The sequence below is a fragment of the Mus musculus genome, chromosome 11 (genome assembly GCF_000001635.26).
Source record: "Mus musculus strain C57BL/6J chromosome 11, GRCm38.p6 C57BL/6J".
NCBI classification, from domain to species: domain Eukaryota; kingdom Metazoa; phylum Chordata; class Mammalia; order Rodentia; family Muridae; genus Mus; species Mus musculus.
This window is the reverse complement of record NC_000077.6, coordinates 55113669-55124814: the sequence shown is the minus strand read 5'-3', so window position 1 is coordinate 55124814 and position 11146 is coordinate 55113669. Positions and strand designations below refer to the sequence as shown.

The 11146-nt window shown below is 45.7% G+C and overlaps 2 pseudogenes; one reads left to right on the top strand and one right to left on the bottom strand.

Moving 5' to 3' along the window:
• Nucleotides 878-1120, bottom strand: Mup-ps22 (major urinary protein, pseudogene 22; annotated as a pseudogene).
• Nucleotides 5923-6821, top strand: Atp5pb-ps (ATP synthase peripheral stalk-membrane subunit b, pseudogene; annotated as a pseudogene).

The window sequence follows — 11146 nt, the reverse complement described above, 5'->3', positions numbered from 1 at the left end:
GCATCTTTCTTAATTTGCGGCTTCTTTATCTTCTAAGAAGAACATGGGTGCGTGCTGATCCCTGAAAAGCTCTGGTCTATTGGTCCTGGATTTTTTTGTGCCTTGGACCTACAAGCAGGTCAAATCTTTGATACTATCAGCCTCAAAAGGCCAGGCGAGGCCATGCATGCCTGTAGTTCCAGCAACAGAGGTAAAAGGAGGCAAGTGGATGCCCAAAACTCACTGGCCAGCCAGCCCAGCCAAATCAGTGAGTTCAGGTACACTGAGAGACCCTGTCCCTCAAAAACAAGGTAGAATGCAATCAAGAAAGACACCTGGGCAGGGCGTGGTGGCGCACGCCTTTAATCCTAGCACTCAGGAGGCAGAGGCAGGCAAACTTCTGAGTTCGAGGCTAGCCTGGTCTACAAAGTGAGTTCCAGGACAGCCAGGGAAACCTTGTCTCGAAAAACCAAAAAAGAAAAAGAAAAAAGAAAAAGAAAAGGCAGCTGATATCAACCTCAGCCTCCACAAGCACATATGTGCACATGCACACACATATATACACACTTACACTGATAACTACTTGTACAGAAAGTGGGTGAGGCCCTAAGGTGACCCATCATTAACAGCAACTGTTGCTCCTCTTAGTTAGGGTTTCTATTACTGGGAAGAGACACCATGACCATTATAACTCTTTTTTTTTTTAATTTTAAAAAGTCTTTTATTCTTAATGAATTATCCTAGTAACATGCTGGAGAGACCGGGATTGCACTTCTCTGTGAGACCCGATGGGAAGCAGATCACGGAACTTGTCACGGGATGCTGTATGGATAGGAAGGAATGATGCTGGAGTCCTGGTGAGAAGTCTCCACTCAACACTGGAGGCTCAGGCCATTCTTCATTCTCGGGTCTCGAGGCAGCAATTGGCATTGAATAGGTCAATGCTATTTTCTCTAACGGTTCCATGCTCCTCGCTTAGTTGTGCAAACTTTTCCTTGATGTCTGAACTCAAATCTAGTTCTCGGCCAAAGAATTCTGTCAGATGGAAGGTTTTCCCATCCTTTTTGTTAATGAGATGAAACATAACATAATTGAAATAGTCTGTCTTAATTATAGTAAATGTATTGGATCCATCATAGGTTCAGAGGTTCAGTCCATTATCATCAAGGTGGGAGCATGGCAGTATCCAGATTGTCATGGCGCAGGCAGAGCTGAGAGTTCTATGTCTTCATCCAAAGGCTGCTGGTGGAAGACTGACCCATTGTAACTCTTATAAGGAAAACATTTCATTGGGGCTGGCCTTACAGTTCAGAGGTTTAAATATATTATCATCATGATGGGAAGCATGGTAGCGTGCATGAAGACATGGTGCTGAAGAAGTAACTACATCTGGATCTGTAGACAGCAGGAAAAAGAGCGAACTGCTGGGCCTGGCTTAAGCGTCTGACACCTCAAAACCTGGCCCTGGTGACACACTTCCTCCAACAGGGACATACCTCCTAATAGTGTCACTCCCTGAGACTACAGGACCATTTGCATTCAAACCACCACATTCTACTCCCTGACCCCATATGCTTGTAGCCATATCATACTGAAAAATACATTTAATCCAACTTCAAAATTCCCCCCACAGTCTATAAGAGTCTCAGACTTGTTTAAAAGTCCAAAGTTGAAAGCCTCATCTGAGACTCATACAATTTCTTAACTGTAATCCCCCATAAAAGCAAAATGAAAAACGCAAATTACATGCTTCCAACATATAACGGCACAGGATCTACATTACCTTTCCAAAAGGGAGGAGGGAGCAGAGGGAGGAAATACTGGACCAAAGCAAGGCTGAAACCAACTGGGCAAACTCCACTCTCTGCATCTCCACGTCTGTTGTCAAAGTGCTCTTCAGATCTCCAACTCCTTTCAGCTTTGTTGACTGCAACACTCCTCTCTCTCTCTCTCTCTCTCTCTCTCTCTCTCTCTCTCTCTCTCTCTCTCTCTCTCTCTCTCTTTCTCTCTCTCTCTCAGGCTGGCATCTCCAACATTTTGGGGTCTAAAAGGCAATCCAGGGCTTACCTTCACAGCTTCACACAATGCCCTCTCTAGGCCTCCTAATAGTAGTGCCACTTCCTGTAAGCCTGTGGGGACCATTTTTATTCAAACCACCACACTGTTCTTGCATGGGACCCAAGTTCAGCTCTCAGCTCCCATGTCAAGATAGCTCATAGTGGCCTGAAACTCCATTTCCATGTGATCTCTTATGGCTTCCAAGGGTATCACTAGCATGTCCACTGCCACATCTGTCACACACACACACACACACACATATTAAAAGCAAATATTTTTTTTTTGGTTTTTCGAGGCAGGGTTTCTCTGTATAGCCCTGGCTGTCCTGGAACTCACTTTGTAGACCAGGCTGGCCTCGAACTCAGAAATTTGCCTGCCTCTGTCTCCCAAGTGCTGGGATTAAAGGCGTGCGCCACCACGCCTGGCAAATAAATATTTTTTAATACATGGTACATCCCTCAATGCCCTGAAAAATCACATAAATCCAAGAGTGTTTCTCCCACTATGTTCAGAAGGTGTCCTTGAAGCATCAGGTTTAGAAAATGTGCACAGAGGGAAAATGGATTTCTTTTTTTTTTTAAGATTTATTTGTTTATTTTATGCATATAAGTACACCATTGCTATCTTCAGACACACCAGAAAAGGGCATCAGATCCCATTACAGGTGGTTGTAAGCCACCTTGTGGTTGCTGGGATTTGAACTAAGACCTCTAGAAGAGCAGTCAGTGCTCTTAACCTCTGAGCCATCTCTCCAGCCCCGAAAATGGATTTCTATTCAGCTAAGAGTCTCAGGAAGAATGGCCGCCTTAACTTTGCCCAGGCACTGGCTCAGTTTCTAATCTTACACCAAATCTTGGGAAATTCCCCCTTCCCCACCTCCAGTCTTAGTGTCCTGTTTGTGAAATGAAGAGTTGGAGCGGTTATTAATCAAAGACCTTTTCAATGCTGATATTCTCCCTGTGAGAAGAATTAAAATCAAATGTGAAAATAATTTCTCATCCACTAACACCCCGTTCCCCCTGGAGATGTAAAGAGAGTCTGGGATAAAAGTTCATGTCTTCAGGATTTTTCATTCTCTTTCAGAGAAGGTACACTCTTATTAATACAGGAAGAGCTGCTTTCACATCTACAAGGCTTCCTTCCTCTTTTCCTTTCTCTCCCTTCTCTTCCTTGTCTTCCCTTTTCTCTCTTCTTACCCCCTTTCATCTCCCCTTCTCCTCCTTCCTCTCCCTTTGCCTCCCTCTCTCTCCTCCCAGTTCCCCACTCCATGCCCTCCTTCTGTGGAGAAAGAGATTTCAGCCTCTGTGAGGATTATTGACCTACTTTTAAAATAACATTTAGCTGGGGGAAGGGTTCTCAAAAGACAGTCCTCTCTGAAAACAGAAAGCACACTGTTACTGTGTTTCTTGTTCAAGGACAAATTTTGTAACATGGAAGTCTTAGCATATGTAGCCGCTCCTGGGCGTTTGTCTCCAGTATCCCTTTGTGTTTGCAAAGATGAACACAAAATAGAGGAAAGTTAGAAACACACAGCCCAGTCAGTAAAACCGTCAATCCGGAAGAGCCAGCATGCCTCCAGACTTAAAAGCACGCTTCCGGAGACCTGAAACTCACCAGTGAGCAAAAGCTGCTTTAAAACATATGAACCAGCCAGGCAAGGAGGTGCAGGCCTGTAGTCACAGCTACACGGGAGGCTGAGGCACCAGAGTGGCAGGTCCAGAGTGTACCTGGCCTAGCCAGGGTCTTCAAAGGTCAGCCTAAGCAACAATTTAGTGAGACCCTGTCTAACAAATAGGAAGTGGAGGCAAAGGGGCTGGGGCGTGGCTCAGGAGGAAAAGCTGTTGCCTGGCGTGTGGAAGACCCAAGGTTAAACCTCCAGTACAGCAAAACAAGCAAACTAACGGAAGGATGTGGGCTGCAGCTAGATGGAGATTATTATGGGAAAACACTACAGAGCAAGCTCCTTTGCTAACATAGCCAAGCACTGGGCCTTGGGCCCAGAGCCTTGTGCATGCTAAGCAAAACTGTGCTAGCCAACCCCCCCAGCGCCCCCCCCCCCACTCTTTTAAGTTCCCTTTATAGCTTCTCCCCTGCATTCCTAACCTAGCTAAGTGTCTGTTACAAGAGGCCTACTGCCTGGCCTGTCTCTGCTTGTGATGTGCTTCCTCACTAATTGCAACCACTTCTGACTAGATTTGAAGGGAGAGACTGTGAGTCTTTCCTTTTGCTTAAACACTTAGACATCTTTGTGTGGTTATTAGCTGCTGTGCACTAGTTTGAATGAGAATGTGGGCCCCTGAGGCTCATTAACTTGAATGCTTGATTGTCAGGGAGTGGAACTATCTGAGAAGGATTAGGAGGTGTGGCCTTGTCAGAGAAGAGTATCCCTGGAAGTGGGCTTTGATGTTTCAAAAGCTCATAGCAGACTGAAATCTGAAATTCTCTCTCTCTCTCTCTCTCTCTCTCTCTCTCTCTCTCTCCCTACTGCCTGCAGATCAGGATATAGAGCTTTCAGTTATTTCTCCAGCACCATGTCTGCCTGTCTGCCACCATATTCCCTGCCATGATGATAATAGCCTAAGCCTCTAAACTGTAAGCCAGGCCCCAGTTAAATGTTTTCTTTTATAAAATTAGCCTTGGTCATGGTGTTTGTTTTCAACAATAGAACAATGACTAAGACAAGCTAGCGATTTTTTAAGTGTGTGTGTGTGTGTGTGTGTGTGTGTGTGTGTGTGTGTGTGTGAAGTCCAATGGTATACTACAGCTTAAACTTTATGTGGACTCTAGGGATTCGAACTCACGTCCTCACGATTATAACACCTTTGTATATCAAAGAACAGAGAACTGAGGGAGAGTGATGAAAAACATACTCATTAATGAATGAGTATCAAGGACAATTAAAACAATCACAACAGAAACAGAGGATCACAGGCAGCAGGCACAGTGACCTCAGTGGCCTGGGCCTGTCATCCTAGCACTGGAGAGGTGGAGGGTGAGGTTCAAGGTCACCCTCCACTACACAGCAAGTTCCAGGCCAGCCTGCATTATATGAGACCTGTCTAAGAACAACGAAAAGAATGATTGGACCAGCAAGAAGGCTGGACAGATAAAGCTGCAGAGCTTGTCGTGCTGAGCGCAATCCCTATCACCAACTTGCTAGAGAGAGAAAAGACAGAAGACAGACATAACTGTAACAAAAGTCAAGCCTTATTTTTAAAACAAGAAAAAGACAAATGGTCAGGGAGTGAAGAGATGCCTCATAGTTAAAAGCACATCCTGTTTCTTGCAAAGGACCAGAGATTAGTTCCAAGCCCCCATGCTGTGCAGTTCAACAACTACCTGTAACTCCAGTTCTAGGGAATCCTACACCCCATTCCGGCCTCCATAGACATCTGCATGCAAGTGCACCTGTATACTGTCTTGAGGTTTCATTGCTGTGAAGAGACACCATGACCAAGGCAACTCTTATAAAGGAAAACATTTAATTGATACTGATTTACAGTTTCAGAAGGTTAGTCCATCACCACCACCACCACCACCACCATCATCATCATCATGGCCAGAAGCACAGCAGACATGTGTAGGCAGACATGGTGCTGGAGGAGCCTAGTGTTCTACATCTGGGTCTGCAGGCAGCCAGAAGGAGACTGTATTCCACACTGGGCAGAGCTTGAGCATAGGAGACCTCAAAGCCCTGCTTCCACAGTGACATACTTTCTCCAACAAAGCCACACCTACTCCCACAAGGTCACACGTCCTAATAGTGCCACTCCATATGAGCCAAGCATTCAAACACATGAGTCTATGGGGGCCATACTTATTCAAACCACCACACATACATACACATATGCATAAATAAAGATCTCTTTTAGAAAAATCACTGGTCGGCCATCTTGTTCCTGCCCTGACAGGCTCGGGTCGGGGTCACAGGGACACGGAGCCCGCTGTCCCGGGTGGTGCTTTCTGCCGCCGCCGCCACAGCGGGGTATTACAGGCAACAAGGGCTTTTCACACAGGACAGCCTCGCCTTGCCCCTCTACCACCTCTTCCTGAATATGGAGGAAAAGTGCGTCTTGGGCTGATTCCTGAGGAATTTTTCCAGTTCCTTTACCCTAAGACTGTGTAACAGGACCCTATGTGCTTGGAACTGGACTTAGCTTGTATTTTCTATCCAAAGAAATATATGTGATTACCCCAGAGACCTTCTCTACCATATCAGTAGTAGGGTTGATTGTCTATGTGATTAAGAAATATGGCGCCCCTTTTGGAGAATTTATTGACAAACTTAATGAGGAAAAAATTGCTCAACTAGAAGAAGTAAAGCAGTCGAGCATGAAACAAATCCAGGATGCAATCGACATGGAGAAGGCACAGCAGGCACTGGTTCAGAACCGCCATTACCTCTTCGACGTGCAGAGGAATAACATTGCCCTGGCCTTGGAGGTCACTTACCGGGAACGGCTACATAAAGCATATAAGGAGGTAAAGAATCGCCTGGACTACCACATCTCTGTACAGAACATGATGCGTCGCAAGGAGGAAGAACGCATGATAGACTGGGTAGAAAAGCATGTGGTGAAGAGCATTTCTGTACAGCAGGAAAAGGAGACCATTGCCAAGTGCATTGAAGATCTAAAGCTGCTTGCAAAGAAGGCTCAAGCTCAGCCAATTATCTGAATATGTCTTTCTCAGTTGTGATAGCCAGAGAGAGTTAAATGGGAACTAGTCTATGTGAAGAACTCTTTCTGTATTGCTATCTATTGAAATAAAATGATCAAGGTCCAAAAAAAAAAAAAAAAAAGAAAGATCACTGGTCACAATAACAGAAGTGATAATTAGGAACTTTGAAAATGTATGAATTACTAAATATGATAGACAGAGTGGTGCTTGCAGCTGGAAAGGTAGCCCTGGTGGACTTGCTTGACCCAGGGTTCTCTCATGCCTTAGATTTGTAAAGAAAAATAGCAGTACCTAGGCAACACAATAAAACAAGATCTGCCTAGACTTGGCAAATCAGCATGGTGGGGTGCCCTGTGCTCCTGCACTTGGACTTGGAAGGTACGGGCAGGAAGATTAGGAGTTCAAGGCCATCACTGGCTACATAGAGAGTTGTGGCCCAACTGGGTTATCTGAGACTATATCTCAAATCTACCCTAGGCAGTAGGGCAAGAGCTAGATGTCAATAATAAAATATTTGCTTTCCTGGGCCATGCCATGAGCCTGAAACGTGGCCAAAGGGCATGCGATTGTCTTGGGCGGTGGTGGCACATGCCGTTAATCCCAGCACTTGGGAGGCAGAGGCAGGTGAATTTTTGAGTTCGAGGCCAGCCTGGTCTACAGAGTGAGTTCCAAGACAGCCAGGGCTACACAGAGAAACCCTGTCTCAAAAAAATCCAAAAAAATAAAGATTATCATGAGAGTTTAATGAGCCCAAGGTCATCTGGAATGACAAAATAATTGTGGGTGAGCTTGAACCAGTCCCATGGGGGAACACATGGTTAGCAGCATCCGGGCCTAGACTTCTGCAAGCAAGCAGCCTCTAACTGAAAAGGCTATCAGTGGTTTGACTTTCTGGCCTGTAACAGTAAGATAGGATTTTCTGACAGGAAATATCAATAGACCTCCCTGAGGTTTTGAGAGCTGTAGTCCTCTTGCATAAAATTCACATGCAGAGTGGGCTCCACAAGCAGGCTCAGGAGCCATCACAACCCCGCAGAGTGAACAGGTGCTTGGTGGCAAAGAAACCTCTAGCAAAAGAAACCCAAGAGTTTGGGGTTTTGTTTTGTTTTTTAAAGATTTATTTATTTATTTTAAGCATATGACTACACTGTAGCTGTACAGATGGTTGTGAGCCATCATGTGGTTGCTGGGAATGGAACTCAGGACCTCCGCTCATCCTGGCACAAAGATTATTTATTATTATTATATGTAAGTAGACTGTAGCTGTCATCAGACACAGCAGAAGAAGGCATCTGATTTCATTACAGACGGTTATGAGCCACCATGTGGTTGCTGGGATTTGAACTCAGGACCTCTGAAAGAGCAGTCAGTGCTCTTAACTGCTGAACCATCTCTCCAGGCTGAGTTTCATTTCTTTTTTTTTTTTTTTTTTTTTAAGATTTATTTATTATATGTAAGTACACTGTAGCTGTCTTCAGACACTCCAGAAGAGGGCGCCAGATCTCATTACGGATGGTTGTGAGCCACCATGTGGTTGCTGGGACTTGAACTCCGGACCTTCGGAAGAGCAGTCGGGTGCTCTTACCCACTGAGCCATCTCACCAGCCCCTGAGTTTCATTTCTAAACACAGTGTCTATGTAGCCCTGGCTGGTCTGGGAACTCTCTATGAGGCAGTCCTTGGACTGACAGAGTCCTCTGCTTCTGTCTCCTGAGTGCTGGGATTAAAGGCCTGCACCACCACTGCCCGGCCCCAGATGACTTTTAAGTCTCTGGACTTGGAGTCTTCAACGTGGCCTCTCGCTGCACACACACACACACACACACACACACACACACACACACACTAAGGTTTGCATGGAAGATGAATCACCACAGGAGCAGATAAGGGAAGTGAGCCATTAGAAACTGGTACAGAACACACAGCCTCAGAGGTCACCATGGAACCAATGGGTCCTTCTAGAAGCAGCAGCTCAGGTTCTGTTCCTTGCTACCATGTGCTTCTCTAGGAAAAAACTGGAACCTGATACTGGAACTAAGATATTTGGAATACAGAAGATGAGACATGGTCATGACCCCAAGACTTTCAAAATTATTCCCTTTGCATTTTTCTACTGGCAAATGTGATGGTGTCATTGGTTTGGAGCTGGACTCTGAGTCACAAGAATGATGTTCCATTTGGGCTGAGTCTGGATCTAACTAAGGCCACCCAAACTAAAAGGAACAGATAGTGGAAATGGTTGACTACCATGAGCCTGTGAGTGGTATGCTAGGGACGTGGGCCACGTGAAGATGGCTCTGGAGAACAGCGGGAACTGGTGGATAGACAGTGTCAGGGACTGGATCAGGCTGCTGAGCAAACGAAGCCAGACTCGGAAGGACAAATACCAAATGGTTTCTCTCGTATGTGGAATCTAGAATTTACACACACACACACACACAGAGAGAGAGAGAGAGAGAGAGAGAGAGAGAGAGAGAGAGAGAGAGAGAGAAATGAAAGGGTATTTGGGAGAAGAAGCAGAAACAGAGAGGAGGAGGCAGAAGTGGGTATCACTGAATACTCTAGTACATGAGATCTCAAATGACAGGTCGTTATTAAACCATAACTTTACACAAGAAATACAAAAATAATAAAACATATCTTACAGTCTTTGGAATGCAGACATTATGAACTCAGTCATGCCTGCCACCACATCTGCCTGGCTATGAGGGACCGTGCTCGTCTGAACTGTGAGCCAGAATAAACTCCTCGGTCCTTGAGTTGTTTTTTGCTAGATAGTTGATAAAAGCTAAGAGAAAAGTCACATTCATCAATGGTGGTAATTCAACTATAAACCAGACACCCAGTTCTCTGGTTGAAATTTTTTATATATTCTGTCTAGCTGGGCCTGGTGTAGGGCCCAAAGTCCCAGCTACTCAAGAGATTAAGGCTTAAATTTTTACACTGGGTGTGGTGGTACATGCCTTTAACCCCAGCACTCAGGAAGCAGAGACAGGGGAATCTCTGTCAGTCCAAGGACAGCCCGACTTACATAGTATCCCAGATCAGCCAGGGCTATATAGACCCAGTGTTATTTGTTAAAAAAAACAAATAGAAAAAAATCAGTGTGTGTGTGTGTGTACTACAGTGTGAGTTCAAGGCCATCCTGGGTAACTTAGCAAGAGCCTATCTCAAAATAAATGTTTTAAAGTTCTAGGGGAGAGAGAGCAGGGAGATGGTTCAGCGGGTAAAGGGTCTGCTGCAGAACCTGACAACTCAAGACTCAAGTTCAATCTCTAGTACTCACATGGTGGAAGGAGAGAACCCATTTCCAGATGCTGTCCTCTGACCTCCACACAACCCCTATGGCACAGGCATGCACACACACACACACACACACACACACACTAAATTAAAATTTTCTTTTTTAATATTTAGAGGGCTGAGAAGAAGCTTCAATGGGAAAAGCACTTGCCACACAAGCCTGATAACCTGAGTCTAAATCCCCAGTATGACTTAAAGCCAAGCATGACCGCATGAGTCTGTAATCTCCATTCTCCTACAGACAGTCGGGAAGCAGAGACAGAATTCTGGAAGTCCAGGGGCAGCTAGTCTGGCACATGCAGAGCTGAACAACAGAGACTCTGTCACAAACAAGCTGGAACACAAGGACATCCAACACCTGAGGTTGCCCTCTAACCTCCAGACATCCACTGTAGCACATGTGCCCATACTTACCTGCACACATAGCACACAAACACAAAGATTACAAAGACTTTTTTGATTAGTTATCATTCTAAGGCATGGTGGCACATGGCTGTAATCCCAGCACTCAGGAAACTGAAGCAAGAGGATCACAGAGAAAGGGAGAAGGTAAAAGAGAGAGGCCAGCCATGGCCAAGAGGAAAGAAGGGGGAAAGAAGAGAGAAGGCTAGTGAGTAAGAGGGAGAGGAAGAGAGGGGAGGGGGGGGAGGGGAGGGGAGGGGAGGGGAGGGGAGGGGAGGGAGGAGTAAGAGCGAGGTGAGGCCAAGCAGCCCCTCTTATGGTATGCTGTATCTTTACTGTTGCTAGGTAACTGGGGAGGAGTTTAGCCTGAAGGTCAGAAGTTTGGGCTATTGCCTACGTGACTTCTAGCCATGCTTCTCTTGTGGGGGCTGAGGGGGTGGTAACTTCGACAGGAGCCAGGGTTCCAGGAGCATGAGAGAACTTCTTCGGTCTCATGTAGGTGAATTATCACCACCAGGTCCCAGGGTTCAGACCTCAACTTGACTGAAAACCAGACTGTATGTGTATAGCCCAACGCCCCACACCTCAGTGCTGAGAGTACAGTTCTGCATTCCATTCGGACCAATCTCCCTTCAGAGCTTGTGACAGCTGCCTCCTTCCCCCAGAGCCTGGGTGTTGCAAACAGATCTGTGTACTATCTCCTTCCCAGGCTGAAGTGACTTAAG